Genomic DNA, 23,155 nt, shown 5'->3' on the forward strand with positions numbered 1-23,155 from the left:
GCCCGCAGAGGCCCTCTTAGGACCGCAGAGGCCCTCAGAAGCCCACAGAGGCTCCGCTAAGACCCGCACAGGCCCGCACAGGCCCGCAAAGACTCGCAGAGGCCCGCACAGGCCCGCAGAGGCCCGCAGAGGCCCGCAGAGGCCCCGCAGAGGTCCGCAGAGGTCCGCAGAGGCCGGCAAAGCCCCGCAGAGGCCCGCAGAGGCCCGCAGAGGCCCGCAGAGGCCCGCAGAGGCCCGCAAAGGTCCGCAAGGCTCCGTAAAGGCCCGCAGAGGCCCGCAGAGACCCGGAAAAGTCCAGAAAGGCTCCGCAGAGGCCCACAGAGGCCCGCGGAGGCCCGCAGAAGCCCCGCAAAGGCCCGAAAAGGCCCGCAGAGGCCCACAGAGGCCCCGCAAAGGCCCTCAGAGGCCCGCAGAGGGCCGCAGAGGCCCGCAGAGGCCCGCAGAGGCCCGCAGAGGCCCGCAGAGGCCCGCAGAGGCCCGCAGAGGCCAGCAGAGGCTCCGCAAAGGCCCGCAGAGGCCCGCACTGGCCCGGAAAAGTCCAGAAGAGGCCCGCAGATACTCGCAGAGGCCCGTAAAAGTCCGGATAGGCTCCGCAACGGCCCGCAGAGGCCCACAGAGGCCCGCAAAATTCCGGAAAGGCTCCGCAAAGGCCCGCAGAGGTCTGCAAAACCCTGCAAAGGCCCCCAGGCCTGGAGGAGCCCGCAGAGGCCCGTCAAAGGCCTACAGAGGCCCAAAGAGGCCCGAAGAGGCCCGCAGAGGCCTGCAGAAGCTCCGCAAAGGGCCGCAGAGACCCGCAGAGGCCAGAGGCCCCGCAAAGGCCCGCAGAGGCCCTGCAACGGCGCGCAGAGGCCCGCAGAGGCCCACAGAGGCCCCGAAGAAGCCCGCAGAGGTCCGCAAAAGCCTACAGAGGCTCCGCAGAGGTCCGCAGAGAACCCCAGCGACCCCGCAGAGGCCCGCAGAGGCCCGCAGAAGCCCCGCAAAGGCCCGCAGAGGGCCGCAGAGGCCAGAGGCTCCGCAAAGGTCGGCAGAGGCCCGCAGAGGTCCCGCAAAGGCCCTCAGAGGGACGTAGAGGCCCGCAGAGGCCCGCAGAGGCCCCGCAGACGTCAGCAGAGACCTGCAGCGGCCCCGCAGAGGCCCGGATAGGCCCGAAGAAGTCCGCAGAGGCCCCGCAAAGGCCCGCAGAGACCCGCAGCGGCCCCGCAGAGGCCCGCAGAGGCCCGCAGAAGCCCCGCAAAGGCCCGCAGAGGCCCGTAGAGGCCCGCAGAGGCATCGCAAAGGCCCGCGGAGGCCCGCAGAGGTCTCCCAAAGCCCCGCAGAGGCCCGCAGAGGCCCCGCAGAGGTCCGCAGAGGTCCGCAGATCCCCGCAGAAGCCCACAGAGGCTCCGCGCAGCCCGCAGAGGTCCGCACAGGCCAGCATTGGCCCGCAGACGCCCTGCAGAGGTCCGCAGATACCCGCAGAGGCCCGCAGAGCCCCGCAGAGGCGCGCAAAACTCCGGGAAGTCTCCGTTTAGGCCCGCAGAGGCCCGAAGAGGCCCGCAGACTCTCCGTAGAGGCCCGCAAAGGCCCGCAGAGGCCCCGCAGAGATCCACAGAGGTCCGCAGAGGCCCGTAGAGGGCCGCAAAGGCCCACAGAGGCCCCGCAGAGATCCGCAGAGGTTCGCAGAGGCCCGCAGAGTCCGCAGAGCCCCGAAGAGGCCCACAGAGGCCCCACAAAGGCCCGCAGAGGGCCGCAGAGCCCCGCAGAGGCCCGTAGAGGACCGGAAAAGTCCGGAAAGGCTCCGCAGAGGCCCGCAGAGGCCCACAGAGGCCCGCAGAAGCCCCCCAAAGGCCCGCAAAGGCCCGCAGAGGCCCGCAGAGGCCCGCAGATGCCCGCAGAGGCCCGCAGAGGCCCTCTTAGGACCGCAGAGGCCCTCAGAAGCCCACAGAGGCTCCGCTAAGACCCGCACAGGCCCGCACAGGCCCGCAAAGACTCGCAGAGGCCCGCACAGGCCCGCAGAGGCCCGCAGAGGCCCGCAGAGGCCCCGCAGAGGTCCGCAGAGGTCCGCAGAGGCCGGCAAAGCCCCGCAGAGGCCCGCAGAGGCCCGCAGAGGCCCGCAGAGGCCCGCAGAGGCCCGCAAAGGTCCGCAAGGCTCCGTAAAGGCCCGCAGAGGCCCGCAGAGACCCGGAAAAGTCCAGAAAGGCTCCGCAGAGGCCCACAGAGGCCCGCGGAGGCCCGCAGAAGCCCCGCAAAGGCCCGAAAAGGCCCGCAGAGGCCCACAGAGGCCCCGCAAAGGCCCTCAGAGGCCCGCAGAGGGCCGCAGAGGCCCGCAGAGGCCCGCAGAGGCCCGCAGAGGCCCGCAGAGGCCCGCAGAGGCCCGCAGAGGCCAGCAGAGGCTCCGCAAAGGCCCGCAGAGGCCCGCACTGGCCCGGAAAAGTCCAGAAGAGGCCCGCAGATACTCGCAGAGGCCCGTAAAAGTCCGGATAGGCTCCGCAACGGCCCGCAGAGGCCCACAGAGGCCCGCAAAATTCCGGAAAGGCTCCGCAAAGGCCCGCAGAGGTCTGCAAAACCCTGCAAAGGCCCCCAGGCCTGGAGGAGCCCGCAGAGGCCCGTCAAAGGCCTACAGAGGCCCAAAGAGGCCCGAAGAGGCCCGCAGAGGCCTGCAGAAGCTCCGCAAAGGGCCGCAGAGACCCGCAGAGGCCAGAGGCCCCGCAAAGGCCCGCAGAGGCCCTGCAACGGCGCGCAGAGGCCCGCAGAGGCCCACAGAGGCCCCGAAGAAGCCCGCAGAGGTCCGCAAAAGCCTACAGAGGCTCCGCAGAGGTCCGCAGAGAACCCCAGCGACCCCGCAGAGGCCCGCAGAGGCCCGCAGAAGCCCCGCAAAGGCCCGCAGAGGGCCGCAGAGGCCAGAGGCTCCGCAAAGGTCGGCAGAGGCCCGCAGAGGTCCCGCAAAGGCCCTCAGAGGGACGTAGAGGCCCGCAGAGGCCCGCAGAGGCCCCGCAGACGTCAGCAGAGACCTGCAGCGGCCCCGCAGAGGCCCGGATAGGCCCGAAGAAGTCCGCAGAGGCCCCGCAAAGGCCCGCAGAGACCCGCAGCGGCCCCGCAGAGGCCCGCAGAGGCCCGCAGAAGCCCCGCAAAGGCCCGCAGAGGCCCGTAGAGGCCAGCAGAGGCATCGCAAAGGCCCGCGGAGGCCCGCAGAGGTCTCCCAAAGCCCCGCAGAGGCCCGCAGAGGCCCCGCAGAGGTCCGCAGAGGTCCGCAGATCCCCGCAGAAGCCCACAGAGGCTCCGCGCAGCCCGCAGAGGTCCGCACAGGCCAGCATTGGCCCGCAGACGCCCTGCAGAGGTCCGCAGATACCCGCAGAGGCCCGCAGAGCCCCGCAGAGGCGCGCAAAACTCCGGGAAGTCTCCGTTTAGGCCCGCAGAGGCCCGAAGAGGCCCGCAGACTCTCCGTAGAGGCCCGCAAAGGCCCGCAGAGGCCCCGCAGAGATCCACAGAGGTCCGCAGAGGCCCGTAGAGGGCCGCAAAGGCCCACAGAGGCCCCGCAGAGATCCGCAGAGGTTCGCAGAGGCCCGCAGAGTCCGCAGAGCCCCGAAGAGGCCCACAGAGGCCCCACAAAGGCCCGCAGAGGGCCGCAGAGCCCCGCAGAGGCCCGTAGAGGACCGGAAAAGTCCGGAAAGGCTCCGCAGAGGCCCGCAGAGGCCCACAGAGGCCCGCAGAAGCCCCCCAAAGGCCCGCAAAGGCCCGCAGAGGCCCGCAGAGGCCCGCAGATGCCCGCAGAGGCCCGCAGAGGCCCTCTTAGGACCGCAGAGGCCCTCAGAAGCCCACAGAGGCTCCGCTAAGACCCGCACAGGCCCGCACAGGCCCGCAAAGACTCGCAGAGGCCCGCACAGGCCCGCAGAGGCCCGCAGAGGCCCGCAGAGGCCCCGCAGAGGTCCGCAGAGGTCCGCAGAGGCCGGCAAAGCCCCGCAGAGGCCCGCAGAGGCCCGCAGAGGCCCGCAGAGGCCCGCAGAGGCCCGCAAAGGTCCGGAAGGCTCCGTAAAGGCCCGCAGAGGCCCGCAGAGACCCGGAAAAGTCCAGAAAGGCTCCGCAGAGGCCCACAGAGGCCCGCGGAGGCCCGCAGAAGCCCCGCAAAGGCCCGAAAAGGCCCGAAGAGGCCCACAGAGGCCCCGCAAAGGCCCTCAGAGGCCCGCAGAGGGCCGCAGAGGCCCGCAGAGGCCCGCAGAGGCCCGCAGAGGCCCGCAGAGGCCCGCAGAGGCCAGCAGAGGCTCCGCAAAGGCCCGCAGAGGCCCGCACTGGCCCGCAGAGGCCCGCAGAGGCCCGCAGATGTCCTCAGAGGCCCCACAAAGACCCGCAGAGGCCCACAAAAGCCCGGAAAGCCTCCGCAAAGGCGCGCAGAGGCCCACAGAAGCCCCGCAAGGCCCGCAAAAGCCCGCAGAGGCCCGGAGAGGCCCCGCAAAGGCCTGCAGAGGCACGCAGATACTCGTAGAGGCCCGCAAAAGTACGGATAGGCTCCGCAACGGCCCGCAGAGGCTCCCAGAGCCCCGCAGAGGCCCGCAAAAGTCCGGAAAGGCTCCGCAAAGGCCCGCAGAAGCCTGCAGAAGCCCTGCAAAGGCCCCAAGAGGCCCCACAAAGGCCCGTAGAGGCCCGGAAGGCCCTACAGAGGCCCCACCAAGGCCCGCAAAGGCCCGGAGAGCCCGCAGAGGTCCCCACTGGCCCGCAAAAGTCCGGAAAAGGCCCGCAGAGGTCCCGCAAAGGCCCGCAGAGGCCCACAGATGCCCGTAGAGGCTTCATAGGCTCCCCAAAGGCCCGCAGAGGCCCAGGAAAGGCCAGAAGGGCTCCGCAGAGGCCCCTAAAGGCCCGCAAAGGACCGTAGAGGCCCGCAGAGGCCTCGCAAAGGGCCGCTGAGGCCTGCAGAGGCCCGCAGAGGCCCGCAGAGGCCCGCAGAGGCCCGAAGAGTCCCGCAGAGGCCCGCAGAGGCTCCGCACAGGCTCGCAGAGGCCCGCAAAAGCCCGGACAGGCTCCGCAAAGGCCCGCAGAGGCCCGCACAAGCCCTGCAAAGTCCCGGAAAGGCCCGCGGAGGCCCGCAGAGGCCCCACAAAGGCCGGCAAAGGCCCGCAGAGTCGCGCAGAGGCCCGCAAAAGTCCGGAAAGGCTCTGAAAAGGCCTGCAGAGGCCCGCAGAGGCACCCCAGAGACCCGTAGTGTCCCGTAGAGGCCCCCAGAGGCCCCGCAAAAGTCCGGAAAGGCCCGCAAAAGTCCGGAAAGGCTCCGAAAAGGCCTGCAGAGGCCCGCAGAGGCACCCCAGAGACCCGTAGTGTCCCGTAGAGGCCCCCAGAGTCCCCGCAAAATTCTGGAAAAGTCCGGAAAGGCTCCGAAAAGGCCTGCAGAGGCCCCAGAGGCCCCGAAAAAGTCCGGAAAGGCCTGCAGAGGCCCCGCAAAAGTCCGGAAAAGTGCGGAAAGGCCCGCAAAAGTCCGGAAAGGCTCCGAAAAGGCCTGCAGAGGCCCGCAGAGGCACCCCAGAGACCCGTAGTGTCCCGTAGAGGCCCCCAGATGCCCCGCAAAAGTCCGGAAAAGTCCGGAAAGGCCCGCAAAAGTCCGGAAAGGCTCCTAAAAGGCCTGCAGAGGCCCCAGAGGCCCCGAAAAAGTCCGGAAAGGCCTGCAGAGGCCCCGCAAAAGTCCGGAAAAGTCCGGAAAGGCCCTGAAAAGTCCGGAAAGGCTCCGAAAAGGCCTGCAGAGGCCCGCAGAGGCACCCCAGAGACCCGTAGTGTCCCGTAGAGGCCCCCAGAGGCCCCGACAAAATTCCGGAAAAGTCCGGAAAGTCCGGAAAAGTCCGGAAAAGCTCCGAAAAGGCCTGCAGAGGCCCGCAGAGGCACCCCAGAGAACCGTAGTGTCCCGTAGAGGCCCCCAGAGGCCCCGACAAAATTCCGGAAAAGTCCGGAAAGTCCGGAAAGTCCGGAAAAGTCCGGAAAGGCTCCGAAAAGGCCTGCAGAGGCCCGCAGAGGCACCCCAGAGAACCGTAGTGTCCCGTAGAGGCCCCCAGAGGCCCCGACAAAATTCCGGAAAAGTCCGGAAAGTCCGGAAAAGTCCGGAAAGGCTCCGAAAAGGCCTGCAGAGGCCCGCAGAGGCACCCCAGAGAACCGTAGTGTCCCGTAGAGGCCCCCAGAGGCCCCGACAAAATTCCGGAAAAGTCCGGAAAGTCCGGAAAAGTCCGGAAAGGTCCGAAAAGGCCTGCAGAGGCCCGCAGAGGCACCCCAGAGAACCGTAGTGTCCCGTAGAGGCCCCCAGAGGCCCCGACAAAATTCCGGAAAAGTCCGGAAAGTCCGGAAAGTCCGGAAAAGTCCGGAAAGTGTCCGAAAAGGCCTGCAGAGGCCCGCAGAGGCACCCCAGAGAACCATAGTGTGCCGTAGAGGCCCCCAGAGGCCCCGACAAAATTCCGGAAAAGTCCGGAAAGTCCGGAAAAGTCCGGAAAGGTCCGAAAAGGCCTGCAGAGGCCCGCAGAGGCACCCCAGAGAACCGTAGTGTCCCGTAGAGGCCCCCAGAGGCCCCGACAAAATTCCGGAAAAGTCCGGAAAAGTCCGGAAAGGCTCCGAAAAGGCCTGCAGAGGCCCGCAGAGGCACCCCAGAGAACCGTAGTGTCCCGTAGAGGCCCCCAGAGGCCCCGACAAAATTCCGGAAAAGTCCGGAAAGTCCGGAAAAGTCCGGAAAGGTCCGAAAAGGCCTGCAAAGGCCCGCAGAGGCACCCCAGAGAACCGTAGTGTCCCGTAGAGGCCCCCAGAGGCCCCGACAAAATTCCGGAAAAGTCCGGAAAAGTCCGGAAAGGTCCGAAAAGGCCTGCAGAGGCCCGTAGAGGCACCCCAGAGAACCGTAGTGTCCCGTAGAGGCCCCCAGAGGCCCCGACAAAATTCCGGAAAAGTCCGGAAAGTCCGGAAAAGTCCGGAAAGGCTCCGAAAAGGCCTGCAGAGGCCCGCAGAGGCACCCCAGAGAACCGTAGTGTCCCGTAGAGGCCCCCAGAGGCCCCGACAAAATTCCGGAAAAGTCCGGAAAAGTCCGGGAAGGCTCCGAAAAGGCCTGCAGAGGCCCGCAGAGGCACCCCAGAGAACCGTAGTGTCCCGTAGAGGCCCCCAGAGGCCCCGACAAAATTCCGGAAAAGTCCGGAAAGTCCGTAAAAGTCCGGAAAGGCTCCGAAAAGGCCCGCAGAGGCACCCCAGATAACCGTAGTGTCCCGTAGAGGCCCCCAGAGATAAAGTATATGTAAATTTATGTTCTGCATCCATAGAAATTCATTCATGTACATGAATGTACATGAATGTACCTGAATGTACATGAATGTACATGAATGTACATTCATGTAAATGAATGTACATGAATGTACATGAATGTACATGAATGTACATGAATTTACATGAATGTACATGAATGTACATGAATGTACATGAATGTACATGAATGTACATGAATGTTCATGAATGTACATGAATGAACATTAATGTACATGAACATACATGAGTGTACATGAATGTACATGAATGTACATGAATGTACATGAATGTTCATGAATGTACATGAATGAACATTTATGTACATGAACGTACATGAGTGTACATGAATGTACATGAATGTACATGAATGTACATGAATGAACATCAATGTACATGAATGTACATGAATGTACATGAATGTACATTCATGTACATGAATGTACATGAATGTACATGAATGTACATGAATGTACATGAATGTACATGAATGTACATGAATGTACATGAATGTACATGAATGTACATGAATGTACATGAATGTACATGAATGTACATGAATGTGCATGAATGTACATGAATGTAATGTACATGAATGTACATGAATGTACATCAATGTACATCAATGTATATGAATGTACATGAATGTACATGAATGTACATGAATGTACATGAATGTACATGAATGTACATTCATGTACATGAATGTACATGAATTTTCATGAATGTACATGAATGTACATGAATGTACATGAATGTACATGAATGTACATGAATGTACATGAATGTACATGAATGTACATGAATGTACATGAATGTACATGAATGTACATGAATGTACATGAATGTACATGAATGTACATGAATGTACATGAATGTACATGAATGTACATGAATGTACATGAATGTACATGAATGTACATGAATGTACATGAATGTACATGAATGTACATGATTGTACATGAATGTACATGAATGTACAAGATTGTACATGAATGTACATGAGTGTACATGAATGTACATGAATGTACATGAATGTACATGAATGTACATGAATGTACATGAATGTACATGAATGTACATGAATGTACATGAATGTACATGAATGTACATGAATGTACATGAATGTACATGAATGTACATGAATGTACATGAATGTACATGAATGTACATGAATGTACATGAATGTACATGAATGTACATGAATGTACATGAATGTACATGAATGTACATGAATGTACATGAATGTACATGAATGTACATGAATGTACATGAATGTACATGAATGTACATGAATGTACATGAATGTACATGAATGTACATGAATGTACATGAATGTACATGAATGTACATGAATGTACATGAATGTACATGAATGTACATGAATGTACATGATTGAAAAAATAAATGGACATGAACGAAGAAATGAATCGTCAAGACTAAAGAAATGAATGCACATGAATGAAGAATTGAATGTACATGAATAAAGAAATGAATATTCATGAATGGAGGAATGTAAATGATTGAAGAAATGAATGTTCATGAATGAGGAAATGAATGTACATGAGTGTAGAAATGAATGTACATGAGTGAAGAAATGAATGAACATGAGTGAAGAAATGAATGAACATGAATTAAGAAATTAATGGACATGAATGAAGAAATGAAGGAACATGAATGAAGAAATGAATGTACATGAATGAAGAAATGAATGTACATGAATGAAGAAATGAATGTACATGAATAAAGAAATGAATCTACATGAATGAAGAAATGATTGTACATGAATGAAGAAATGAATGTACATGAATGAAGAAATGAATGTACATGAATGAAGAAATGAATGAATTCATTTACATTCATGTACATTCATGTACATTCATGTACATTCATGTACATTCATGTACATTCATGTACATTCATGTACATTCATGTACATTCATGTACATTCATGTACATTCATGTACATTCATGTACATTCATGTACATTCATGTACATTCATGTACATTCATGTACATTCATACATTCATGTACATTCATGTACATTCATGTACATTCATAAACATTCATGTACATGTAGATGTACATGTACATGAATGTAAATTCATGTAAATTCATGAACATGAATGTACATGTACATTCATGCACATTCATTTCTTCATTCATATGCATTCATTTCTTCATTCATGTGCATTCATTTTTTCATTCATGTGCATTCATTTCTTCATTGCATTCATTTCTTCATTCATGACCATTAATTTCTTCATTCATGTGCATTAATTTCTTCATGTCCATTTATTTTTTCATTCATTACATTCATGTACATTCATGTACATTCATGTACATTCATGTGAATTCATGTATATTCATGTACATTCATGTACATTCATGTACACTCATGTACATTCATGTACATTCATGTATTCATGTACATTTATGTATAATCATATACATTCATGTACATTGATGTACATTCATGTACATTGATGTACATTCATGTACATTGATGTACATTCATGTAGATTCGTACATTCATGTACATTCATGAACATTCATGTACATTCATGTACATTCATGGTACATTCATGTACATTCATGTACATTTATGTATAATCATATACATTCATGTACATTGATGTACATTCATGTACATTGATGTACATTCATGTACATTGATGTACATTCATGTAGATTCGTACATTCATGTACATTCATGAACATTCATGTACATTCATGTACATTCATGGTACATTCATGTACATTCATGTACATTCATGTACATTCATGTACATTCATGTACATTCATGTACATTCATGTACATTCATGTACATTCATGTACATTCATGTACATTCATGTACATTCATGTACATTCATGTACATTCATGTACATTCATGTACATTCATGTACATTCATGTACATTCATGTACATTCATGTACATTCATGTACGTTCATGTATATTCATGTACATTCATGTACATTCATGTATATTCATGTACATTCATGTACATTCATCATTCATTTACATTCATCATTCATTTACATTCATGAAGATTCATTTACATTCATGTACATTCATTTACATTCATGTGTACATTCATGTACATTCATGTACATTCATGTACATTCATGTACATTCATGTACATTCATGTACATTCATGAACATTCATGTACATTCATGTACATTCATGTACATTCATATACATTCATGTACATTCATGTACATTCATTTACATTCATGAAGATTCATTTACATTCATGTACATACATTCACATTCATGTGTACATTCATGTACATTCATGTACATTCATGTATATTCATGTACATTCATGTACATTCATGTACATTCATGTACATTCATGTACATTCATGTACATTCATGTACATTCATGTACATTCATGTACATTCATGTACATTCATGTACATTCATGTACATTCATGTACATTCATGTACATTCATGTACATTCATGTACATTCATGTACATTCATGTACATTCATGTACATTCATGTACATTCATGTACATTCATGTACATTCATGTACATTCATGTACATTCATGTACATTCATGTACATTCATGTACATTCATGTACATGAACATTCACACGTACATTCATGTACATTCAGGTACATTCATGTACATTCATGTACATTCATGTACATTCATGTACATTCATGTACATTCATGTACATTCATGTACATTCATGTACATTCATGTACATTCATGTACATTCATGTACATTCATGTACATTCATGTACATTCATGTACATTCATGTACATTCTTGTACATTCATGTACATTCATGTACATTCATGTACATTCATGTACATTCATGTACATTCATGTACATTCATGTACATTCATGTACATTCATGTACATTCATGTACATTCATGTACATTCATGTACATTCATGTACATTCATGTACATTCATGTACATTCATGTACATTCATGCACATTCATGTACATTCATGTACATACATGAATGTGCATGAATTAACATGGAATTTCTCCATTAGGGTACATGAATGTCTATGGATGCAGAACATAAATTTTTGGATTTAAGTTTGGGTTAGGGTTAGGGATTGGGGTTGGTTTTGGCGTTGCGTCGCGTTTCGATTTGACTTTGGGTTTGGGTAAGGGTAAGACGCCTCTGCGGGCAACCACGGGCCTCTAGAAGCCTGCCTTTGCGTGCCTCTACGGGACACTGCGGGTCTCTGTGGGCCTTTCCGGGCCGCTGGGGGCTTCTGCCGGCCTCTGCGGGCCTTTTGGAGCCTTTCCGGACTTTTCCGGACTTTTCCGGACTTTTGCGGGGCCTCTGGGGGCCTCTACGGGACACTACGGTTCTCTGGGGTGCCTCTGCGGGCCTCTGCAGGCCTTTTCGGAGCCTTTCCGGACTTTTCCGGACTTTCCAGACTTTCCCGGAATTTTGTCGGGGCCTCTGGGGGCCTCTACGGGACACTACGGTTCTCTGGGGTGCCTCTGCGGGCCTCTGCAGGCCTTTTCGGAGCCTTTCCGGACTTTTCCGGACTTCCGGACTTTTCCGGAATTTTGTCGGGGCCTCTGGGGGCCTCTACGGGACACTACGGTTCTCTGGGGTGCCTCTGCGGGCCTCTGCAGGCCTTTTCGGAGCCTTTCCGGACTTTTCCGGACTTTCCGGACTTTTCCGGAATTTTGTCGGGGCCTCTGGGGGCCTCTACGGGACACTACGGTTCTCTGGGGTGCCTCTGCGGGCCTCTGCAGGCCTTTTCGGACCCTTTCCGGACTTTCCCGGACTTTCCGGACTTTTCCGGAATTTTGTCGGGGCCTCTGGGGGCCTCTACGGGACACTACGGTTCTCTGGGGTGCCTCTGCGGGCCTCTGCAGGCCTTTTCGGAGCCTTTCCGGACTTTTCCGGACTTTCCGGACTTTTCCGGACTTTCCGGACTTTTCCGGAATTTTGTCAGGGCCTCTGGGGGCCTCTACGGGACACTACGGTTCTCTGGGGTGCCTCTGCGGGCCTCTGCAGGCCTTTTCGGAGCCTTTCCGGACTTTTCCGGACTTTCCGGACTTTCCCGGAATTTTGTCGGGGCCTCTGGGGGCCTCTACGGGACACTACGGTTCTCTGGGGTGCCTCTGCGGGCCTCTGCAGGCCTTTTCGGACCCTTTCCGGACTTTTCCGGACTTTCCGGACTTTTCCGGAATTTTGTCGGGGCCTCTGGGGGCATCTACGGGGCACTACGGTTCTCTGGGGTGCCTCTGCGGGCCTCTGCAGGCCTTTTCGGAGCCTTTCCGGACTTTTCCGGACTTTCCGGACTTTTCCGGAATTTTGTCGGGGCCTCTGGGGGCCTCTACGAACTTTTTCGGGGCCTCTGCAGGCCTTTTCGGAGCCTTTCCGGACTTTTGCGGGCCTTTCCGGACTTTTCCGGACTTTTGCGGGGCCTCTGGGGGCCTCTACGGGACACTACGGGTCTCTGGGGTGCCTCTGCGGGCCTCTGCAGGCCTTTTCGGAGCCTTTCCGGACTTTTGCGGGCCTTTCCGGACTTTTCCGGACTTTTGCGGGGCCTCTGCAGGCCTTTCCGGACTTTTTCGGGGCCTCTGGGGCCTCTGGAGGCCTTTTCGGAGCCTTTCCGGACTTTTGCGGGCCTTTCCGGACTTTTCCGGACTTTTGCGGGGCCTCTGGGGGCCTCTACGGGACACTACGGGTCTCTGGGGTGCCTCTGCGGGCCTCTGCAGGCCTTTTCGGAGCCTTTCCGGACTTTTGCGGGCCTTTCCGGACTTTTGCGGGGCCTCTGGGGGCCTCTACGGGACACTACGGGTCTCTGGGGTGCCTCTGCGGGCCTCTGCAGGCCTTTTCGGAGCCTTTCCGGACTTTTGCGGGCCTCTGCGCGACTCTGCGGGCCTTTGCCGGCCTTTGTGGGGCCTCTGCGGGCCTCCGCGGGCCTTTCCGGGACTTTGCAGGGCTTGTGCGGGCCTCTGCGGGCCTTTGCGTAGCCTGTCCGGGCTTTTGCGGGCCTCTGCGAGCCTGTGCGGAGCCTCTGCGGGCCTCTGCGGGACTCTTCGGGCCTCTGCGGGCCTCTGCGGGCCTCTGCAGGCCTCAGCGGCCCTTTGCGAGGCCTCTGCGGGCCTCTACGGTCCTTTGCGGGCCTTTAGGGGCCTCTGCGGAGCCCTTCTGGCCTTTCCTGGGCCTCTGCGGGCCTTTGGGCAGCCTATGAAGCCTCTACGGGCATCTGTGGGCCTCTGCGGGCCTTTGCGGGACCTCTGCGGGCCTTTTCCGGACTTTTGCGGGCCAGTGGGGACCTCTGCGGGCTCTCCGGGCCTTTGCGGGCCTTGGTGGGGCCTCTGTAGGGCCTTCCGGGCCTCTACGGGCCTTTGTGGGGCCTCTTGGGGCCTTTGCAGGGCTTCTGCAGGCTTCTGCGGGCCTTTGCGGAGCCTTTCCGGACTTTTGCGGGCCTCTGCGGGGCTCTGGGGGCCTCTGCGGGCCGTTGCGGAGCCTATCCGGACTTTTGCGGGCCTCTACGAGTATCTGCGTGCCTCTGCAGGCCTTTGCGGGGCCTCTCCGGGCCTCTGCGGGCTTTTGCGGGCCTTGCGGGGCTTCTGTGGGCCTCTGCGCGCCTTTGCGGAGGCTTTCCGGGCTTTTGTGGGCCTCTGCGGGTCTTTGTGGGCCTCTGAGGACATCTGCGGGCCTCTGCGGGCCTCTGCGGGCCAGTGCGGGCCTCTGCGGGCCTTTGCGGAGCCTCTGCTGGCCTCTGCGGGCCTCTGCGGGCCTCTGCGGGCCTCTGCGGGCCTCTGCGGGCCTCTGCGGGCCTCTGCGGGCCTCTGCGGCCCTCTGCGGGCCTCTGAGGGCCTTTGCGGGGCCTCTGTGGGCCTCTGCGGGCCTTTTCGGGCCTTTGCGGGGCTTCTGCGGGCCTCCGCGGGCCTCTGTGGGCCTCTGCGGAGCCTTTCTGGACTTTTCCGGGTCTCTGCGGGCCTCTGCGGGCCTTTACGGAGCCTTCCGGGCCTTTGCGGGCCTCTGCGGGCCTCTGCGGGCCTCTGCGGGCCTCTGCGGGCCTCTGCGGGGCTTTGCCGGCCTCTGCGGACCTCTGCGGACCTCTGCGGGGCCTCTGCGGGCCTCCGCGGGCCTGTGCGGGCCTCTGCGAGCCTTTGCGGGCCTGTGCGGGCCTGTGCGGGTCTTAGCGGAGCCTCTGTGGGCTTCTGAGGGCCTCTGCGGTCCTAAGAGGGCCTCTGCGGGCCTCTGCGGGCATCTGCGGGCCTCTGCGGGCCTCTGCGGGCCTTTGCGGGCCTTTGGGGGGCTTCTGCGGGCCTCTGTGGGCCTCTGCGGGCCTCTGCGCAGCCTTTCCGGACTTTTCCGGTCCTCTACGGGCCTCTGCGGGGCTCTGCGGCCCTCTGCGGGCCTTTGTGGGGCCAATGTGGGCCTCTTCGGGGCTCTGCGGACTCTGCGGGCCTCTGCGAACCTCTGCGGATCTCTGCGGGGCCTCTGTGGGCCTTTGCGGCCCTCTACGGGCCTCTGCGGACCTCTGTGGATCTCTGCGGGGCCTCTGCGGGCCTTTGCGGGCCTCTACGGAGAGTCTGCGGGCCTCTTCGGGCCTCTGCGGGCCTAAACGGAGACTTCCCGGAGTTTTGCGCGCCTCTGCGGGGCTCTGCGGGCCTCTGCGGGTATCTGCGGACCTCTGCAGGGCGTCTGCGGGCCAATGCTGGCCTGTGCGGACCTCTGCGGGCTGCGCGGAGCCTCTGTGGGCTTCTGCGGGAATCTGCGGACCTCTGCGGACCTCTGCGGGGCCTCTGCGGGCCTCTGCGGGGCTTTGGGAGACCTCTGCGGGCCTCCGCGGGCCTTTGCGATGCCTCTGCGGGCCTCTACGGGCCTCTGCGGGCCTTTGCGGGGCTTCTGCGGGCCTCTGCGGGCCTCTGCGGGGCCGCTGCGGGTCTCTGCGGGCCTTTGCGGGGCCTCTGCGGACTTCTTCGGGCCTATCCGGGCCTCTGCGGGGCCGCTGCAGGTCTCTGCTGACCTCTGCGGGGCCTCTGCGGGCCTCTGCGGGCCTCTACGTCCCTCTGAGGGCCTTTGCGGGACCTCTGCGGGCCTCTGCCGACCTTTGCGGAGCCTCTGGCCTCTGCGGCCCTCTGCGGGCCTTTGCGGGGCTTCTGCGGGCCTCTGCGGGCCTCTGCGGGGTCGCTGGGGTTCTCTGCGGACCTCTGCGGAGCCTCTGTAGGCTTTTGCGGACCTCTGCGGGCTTCTTCGGGGCCTCTGTGGGCCTCTGCGGGCCTCTGCGCGCCGTTGCAGGACCTCTGCGGGCCTTTGCGGGGCCTCTGGCCTCTGCGGGTCTCTGCGGCCCTTTGCGGGGCTTCTGCAGGCCTCTGCGGGCCTCTTCGGGCCTCTGCGGGCCTCTGTAGGCCTTTGACGGGCCTCTGCGGGCTCCTCCAGGCCTGGGGGCCTTTGCAGGGTTTTGCAGACCTCTGCGGGCCTTTGCGGAGCCTTTCCGGAATTTTGCGGGCCTCTGTGGGCCTCTGCGGGCCGTTGCGGAGCCTATCCGGACTTTTACGGGCCTCTGCGAGTATCTGCGGGCCTCTTCTGGACTTTTCCGGGCCTCTGCGGGCCTCTGCGGGCCTTTGCGGAGCCTTTGCGGGCCTCGACGGGCATCTGTGGGCCTCTGCGGACCTTTGTGGGACTTTTCCGGACTTTTGCGGGCAGTGGGGACCTTTGCAGGCTCTCCGGGCCTCTATGGGCTTTGTTGGGGCCTCTGCGGGCCTTTACGGGGCCTCTCCGGGCCTCTGCGGGCTTTTGCGGGCCTTGCGGGGCTTCTGCGGGCCTCTGCGGGCATTTGCGCAGCCTTTCCGGACTTTTGCGGGCCTCTGTGAGGGCTCTGCGGGTCTCTGCGGGCCTTTGTGGTGCCTCTAAGGACCTCTGCGGGGCCTCTGCGGGTCTTTGCGGGCCTCTGCGGGTCTGTGCGCAGCCTTTGCTGGCCTCTGCTGGCCTCTGCGGGCTTCTGCGGGCCTCTGCGGGCCTCTGCGGGCCTATGCGGGCCTCTGAGGGCCTCTGAGGGCCTTTGCGCGGCCTCTGCGGGCCTCTGCGGGCCTTTGCGGTGCGTCTGCGAGCCTCTGTGGGCCTCTGCGGGCCTCTGTTGGCCTCTGCGGAGCCTTTCCGGGCCTCTGCGGGGCTCTCCGGGCCTCTGCGGGGCTCTGCGGGCCTCTGCGGGCCTTTCTGGGGCCTTTCCGGGCCTTTGCCCGGCTTTTGTGGGGCCTCTCCGGGCCTTTACGGGGCCTTTCCGGGCTTCTGCGGGCTTTTGCGGGCCTTGCGGGGCTTCTGGGGGCTTCTGCCGGTCTTTGCGGAGCCTTTCCGGACTTTTGCGGGCCTCTGCGGGGCTCTGCGGGGCTCTGCGGGCCTTTGTGGGGCCTCTGAGGACCTCTGCTGGGCCTCTGCGCAGAGGTCCTCAGAGGCCCCACAAAGTCCCGCAGAGGCCCGCAGAGCCCCCGCCGAGGCCCGCAAAAGCCTGCTGAGGCCCGGAGAGGCACCGTAAAGGCCCGCAGAGGCCCCACAAAAGCCCGCAGAGGCCCGGGCGGCCCGCAGAGGTCTCTGCGGGGCCTCTGCGGGCCTCTGCGGGCCTGTGCGGGCCTCTGCGGGGACTGTGCGGAGCCTCTGCGGGCCTGTGCGGCGCCTCTGCGGGCCTTTGCTGGCCTCAGCGGGCCCCTGCGGGCCCTCTGCGGGCCTCTGCGGGCCTCTTAGGGCCCCTTAGGGCCTTTGCGTGGCCTCTGCGGGTCTTTGCTGGCCTTTTCGGGCCTTTGCGGGGCTTCTGCGGGCCTCCGCTGGCCTCTGTGGGCCTCTGCGGAGCCTTTCTGGACTTTTCCGGGCCTCTGCGGGCCTCTGCGGACGTCTGCGGGCCTCTGCGGGCCTCTGCGGGCCTCTGCGGGCCTCTGCGGGCCTTTGGGGGGCCTTTGCGGGGCCTCTGCGGGCCTTTCGGGCCTTTTCGGGGCTTCAGCGGGGCTTCTGCGGGCCTCCGCTTGCCTCTGTGGGCCTCTTGGGAGCCTTTCTGGACTTTTCGGGGCCTCTGCGGGCCTCTGCGGGCCTTTGCGGAGCCATTCCGGACCTTTGCGGGCCTCTGCGGGCCTCTGCGGGGCTCTGCGGGCCTCTGCGGACCTCTTCGGACCTCTGCAGGGCCTCTGCGGGCCTCTGCGAGCCTGTGCGGGCCTCTGCGGGCCTTTGTGGGATTTTTTCGGGCTTCTTCGGGCCTCTGCGGACCTCTGCAGGCCTTTGGGGGGCCGCTGCGGGTCTCTTTGGACCTCTGTGGGGCCTCGGTTGGCATCAGCCGGCCTATGCAGCCCTCTTCGGGCCTCTGCGGGCTTCTGCGGGCCTTTCCGGGGCCTCTGCGGGCCTTTCCGGGGCCTCTGAGGGCCTCTGCGGGTCTCTGCGGGACTCTGCGGGCCTTTGCCGACCTATGCAGGCCTCTTCGGGCATCTGCGGGCCTCTGCGGGCCTTAACGGGGCCTCTGCGGGCCTCTGCGGGTTTCTGTGGGCCTCTGCGAGCCTTTGCGGGGCTTCTGCGGACCTCTGCGGGCCTCTGCGGACCTCTGTGGGGCCTCTGCGGGCCTTTGCGGGCCTCTGCGGGCCTCTGCGGGCCTTTGCGGGGAGTCTGCGAGCCTCTGCGGGCCTCTGCGGGCCTCTGTGGGCCTCTGCGGAGCCTTTCCGGGCTTCTGCGGGCCTCGGCGGGCCTCTGCCGTTCTCTGCGGGCCTCTGCGGACCATTGTGGACCTCTGCGGGCCTTTGCGGGGCTTCTGCGGGCCTCTGCGGACCTCTGCGGGGCCTCAGCGGGCCTCTGCGGGCCTCTTCGGATCTCAGCGGGATCTCTGCGGGCCTTTGCGGGGCCTCTGGCATCTGCGGGCCTCTGCGGGCCTTTGCGGGACCTCTGCGCGCTCCTGCGGGCCTCTGCGGGCCTGTGAGGAATCTCTGCGGGCCTCTGCGGACCTCTGCGGATTTCCGCGGGGCCTCTGCGGACCTCTGCGGGCCTCTGCGGGTCTCTGCGGGTCTCAGCGGGCTTTTTGCGGCCTTTCTGGGCTTTTGCGGGCCTCTGCGGGCCTCTGCAGGGCCTCTGCGGGCCTTTGCGGGACCTCTGCGCGCTCCTGCGGGCCTCTGCGGGCCTGTGCGGGTCTCTGCGGGGACTGTGCGGAGCCTCTGCGGGCCTGTGCGGAGCCTCTGCCGACCTCTGCAGGCCTCTGCGGGCCTCTGCGGGCCTCTGCGGGCCTCTCCGGGCCTCTAAGGGCCTTTGCGGGGTCTCTGCGGGCCTCTGCGGGCCTTTTCGGGCCTTTGCGGGGCTTCTGCGGGTCTCCGCTGGCCGCTGTGGGCCTCTGCGGAGCCTTTCTGGACTTTTCCGGGCCTCTGCGGGCCTCTGCGGGCCTCTGCGCGCCTCTGCGGGCCTCTGCGGGCCTCTGCGGGCTCCTGCAGGCCTCTCCGGGCCTGTACGGGGCCTGTGCGGGACAGTGCGGACCTCTGCGGGGATTTGCGGGACCATTCCAGGCTTCTTCGGGCCTCTGCGGACCTCTGCGATGCCTCTGCGGGCCTCTGCGGGGCCGCTGCGGGTCTCTTTGGACCTCTGTGGGGCCTCTGGGGGCACCTGCCGGCCTTTGGAGGCCTCTTCGGGCCTCTGCGGGCCTTTCCGGGGCCTCTGCGGGCCTCTGCGGCTCTCTGCGGGCCTCTGCGGGCCTCTGTGGCCTTCTGCGGGCCTCTGCGGGACCTCTGCGGTTCTCTGCGGGCCTCTGCGGGGGCCTCCGTGGGCTTCTTTGGACCCCTGCAGGCTTTTGCGGGCCTCTTCGATCCTCTGCGGGCCTTTGCGGGGCCTCTGCGGGCTTTGCGGGCCTTGGCAGGCTTCTGCGGGCCTCTGCGGGCCTGTGCGGAGCCTCTGCGGGGCCTCTGCGGGCTTCTGCGGGCCTCTGCGGACCTCTGCGGGGCCTCAGCGGGCCTCTGCGGGCCTTTGTCGGCCTTTGCGGGGCCTCTGCGGTCCTCTGTTGGCCTCTGCGGGCCTTTGCGGGGCCTTTGCGGGATTCTGCGGGCCTCTGGTTGCCTGTGCGGAGCCTCTGCGGGCCTCTGCGGGCCTCTGCGGACCTTTGCGGGCCTCTGTGGTGCCAATGCGGGCCTCTGCGGGTCTCTGCTGGCCTCTGCGGTCCTCTGCGGGCCTTAGCGGGGCCTCTGCGAACTCCTGCGGGCCTGTGCGGGCCTCTCCGGGTCGCTGCGAGCCTCTGCGGGGCTTCGGTGGGTCTCTGCGGACCTCTGCGGGCTTCTGCGGGCCTCTGCGGGCCTCTGCGGGCCCATGCAGGCCTTTGCAGAGCCTCTGCGTGCCTCTGCGGGCCTTTGTGGGGCCTGTGCGGGCATCTGCGGGCCTCTACGGGCCAGTGCGGGGTCTCTGCGGGCCTCTGCGGGCCTCTGCGGCGCGTCTGCGGACTTGTGCGGGCTTCTGCTGGCCTCTGCGGGCCTCTGCGGCCCTCTGCGGGCCTTTTCGGGGCCTCTGCGTGCTTCTGTGGACCTCTGTGGGCATCTGCGGGCCTGTGCGGGCCTCTGCGGGCTTTTGCGGGCCTTTTCGAGCCTGTGCGAGCCTCTGCGGGCCTCTGTCCGGCCCTTGCGGGGCCTCTGCGGGCTTCTGCTGGCCTGTGCGGGCCTGTGCGGGGCCTTTTGGGGCCTCTGCGGGCCTCTGCGGGCCTCTGCGGGCCTCTGCGGGCCTCTGCGGGCCTCTGTGGGCCTTTGGGGGCCTTTGTGGGACCTCTGCGGAGCCTCTGGGGATTTCTGCGGGCCTCAGCGTGCCTGTGCGGGCCTCTGCGTGCCTCTGCGGGCCTCTGCGGGCCTGTGGGGGCCTCTGCGGGGCTCTGCAGGTCTTTGCGGGCCACTGCGGGCCTCTGCGGGCCTCTGCGGGCCTCTGCGGGACCTCTGCGTGGCCTCTGTTGGCTTTTGCGTATCTTTGCGGGCTTCTGCGGGCCTCTGCGGGCCTTTGCAGGCCTCTGCGGGGCATCTACGGGCTTATCTGTTTCTAAATCTGCCTCTAATCTGCCTCTAAATCTGCCTTCTAAATCTGCCTCTAAATCTGCCTTCTCATTTTGCTCTGCCTCTGCCTCTGCCTCTGCCCATGCCTCTGCCTCTGCCCCTGCCTCTGCCTCTGCCTCTGCCTCTGCCTCTGCCTCTGCCTCTGCCTCTGCCTCTGCCTCTGCCTCGAGAGAGAGAGAGAGAGAGAGAGAGAGAGAGAGAGAGAGAGAGAGAGAGAGAGAGAGAGAGAGAGAGAGAGAGAGAGAGAGAGAGAGAGAGAGAGAGAGAGAGAGAGAGAGAGAGAGAGAGAGAGAGAGAGAGAGAGAGAGAGAGAGAGAGAGAGAGAGAGAGAGAGAGAGAGAGAGAGAGAGAGAGAGAGAGAGAGAGAGAGAGAAGAGAGAGAGAGAGAGAGAGAGAGAGAGAGAGAGAGAGAGAGAGAGAGAGAGAGAGAGAGAGAGAGAGAGAGAGAGAGAGAGAGAGAGAGAGAGAGAGAGAGAGAGAGAGAGAGAGAGAGGAGAGAGAGAGAGAGAGAGAGAGAGAGAGAGAGAGAGAGAGAGAAGAGAGAGAGAGAGAGAGAGAGAGAGAGAGAGAGAGAGAGAGAGAGTGAGAGAGAGAGAGAGAGAGGAGAGAGAGAGAGAGAAGAGAGAGAGAGAGAGTGAGAGAGAGAGAGAGAGAGAGAGAGAGAGAGAGAGAGAGAGAGAGAGAGAGAGAGAGAGAGAGAGAGAGAGAGAGAGAGAGAGAGAGAGAGAGAGAGAGAGAGAGAGAGAGAGAGAGAGAGAGAGAGAGAGAGAGAGAGAGAGAGAGAGAGAGAGAGAGAGAGAGAGAGAGAGAGAGAGAGAGATAGAGAGAGAGAGAGAGAGAGAGAGAGAGAGAGAGAGAGAGTACGCGCAGTATGGTGACCAATTATAAAATTTGGCCATTTTTGACCATCTGTCAATTTTAATGCACCTCTCTGAAACACGACCGAGCGGTAATGTGAGTTGTCACATTTATTTGATTTTTGGTTTCCTTGTAGGCCGCTGGAACTCAAATTCAATCACCCAGAAACTTTGGCACTGCTGTGAATACTTTAGTCGCAAAGTGAAGATTCACGGCGAAAAGTCACAAACTTTGAGATAGGTTTTCTCAGCTTTCAGCAGCCCTGGGCGAGTTGTTTAGAAAAACGTGGCTCTTTTTCTTGATGCACCTTCCTAAGTCCAGCTATACAACAAGATCAGGAATGTCATTGTTCCGGTTTCGAGATCAACCGAACAGAAAGATGAGAAATTGTCAAGTTTTGAACATTTTTGACCACCTGTCAATTTTAATGCACCTATCTATAACACGACCCAGCTGTTATGTGAGTGGTCGGATTGATTTGATTTTTGGGCTGCTTGTAGGCCGCTGGTACCCACATTCACTGGTCCAGAATGTCGCATTGATTTGATTTTTGGTTTGCTTGTAGGCCGCTGGCACCCACGTTCAATGACCCAGAAACTGTAGCAGTGCTGTGAATACTTTAGTCGCAAAGTGAAGATTCACGGCGACAAGCCCCAAACTTGGAGAAAGGTTATTTTCAGCTTTCAGCAGCCCTGGACTATTTGTTTACAGAAATGTGGCTTTTTTTTCTTGGTGCACCTCCCTATGTCCAGCTATAAAACAGGATCAGGATGGTCATTATTCCGGTGCTGAGCTTCAACCGGAAAGAAAGGTGAGTAATTGCCGAATTTTGTCCATATTTGACCACCTGTCAATTTTGATGCACCTCTCTATAACATGACCCAGCTGTAATGTGCGTGGTCGTATTGATTTCATTTCTTGTTTGCTTGTAGGCCGCTGACACCCACATTCAAAGACCCGGAAATTTTGGCACTGCTGTGAATACTTTAGTCGCAAAGTGAAGATTCACGGCGACAAGCCCCAAACTTGGAGATAGGTTCTTTTCAGCTTTCAGCAGCCCTGGACGATGTGTTTACAGAAATGTGGCCTTTTTTCTTGGTGCACCTCCCTATGTCCACCTATAAAACAGGATCAGGATGGTCAGTATTCAGGTGCTGAGCTTCAACCGGAAAGAAAGGTGAGTAATTGCCGAATTTTGTCCATATTTGACCACCTGTCAATTTTGATGCACATCTCTATAACATGACCCAGCTGTAATGTGAGTGGTCGTATTGATTTCATTTCTTGTTTGCTTGTAGGCCGCTGGCACCCACATTCAATGGCTTAGAAATTTTGGCACTGCTGTGAATACTTTAGTCGCAAAGTGAAGATTCACGGCGACAAGCCCCAAACTTGGAGATAGGTTATTTCAGCTTTCAGCAGCACTGGGCGAGTTTTTTAGAGCAATGCGGCTTTTTTTCTGGGTGCACCTCCCTATGTCCAGCTATAAAATAGGATCAGGATGGTAAATATTCAAGTTCTGAGCTTCAAGCGGGAAGAAAGGTGAGAATTTGTCAAATTTTGACCATATTTCAGCACCTGTCAATTTTAATGCATCTGTCTATAACATGACCCAGCTGTAATGTGAGTGATCATTATTGATTTCATTTTTTGTTTGCTTGTAGGCCGCTGTCACCCACATTCAATGGCCTAGAAATTTTGGCACTGCTGTGAATACTTTAGTCGCAAAGTGAAGATTCACGGCGACAAGCCCCAAACTTGGAGATAGGTTATTTTCAGCTTTCAGCAGCCCTGGGCGAGTTGTTTAGAGAAATGTGGCTTTTTTCTTGGTGCACCTCCCTATGTCCAGCTATCAAATAGGATCAGGATGGTAAATATTCAAGTTCTGAGCTTCAAACAGGAATAAAGGTGAGAAATTGTCAAATTTTGACCATATTTGACCACCTGTCAATTTTAATGCATCTCTCTATAACATGACCCAGCTGTAATGTTAGTGGTCATACTGATTTCATTTTTTGTCTGCTTGTAGGCCGCTGACACCCACAATAAATGACTTAGAAACTT

Source organism: Sycon ciliatum, chromosome 3 (assembly GCF_964019385.1).
Source record: "Sycon ciliatum chromosome 3, ocSycCili1.1, whole genome shotgun sequence".
In the NCBI taxonomy this organism is placed as follows: Eukaryota; Metazoa; Porifera; class Calcarea; order Leucosolenida; family Sycettidae; genus Sycon; species Sycon ciliatum.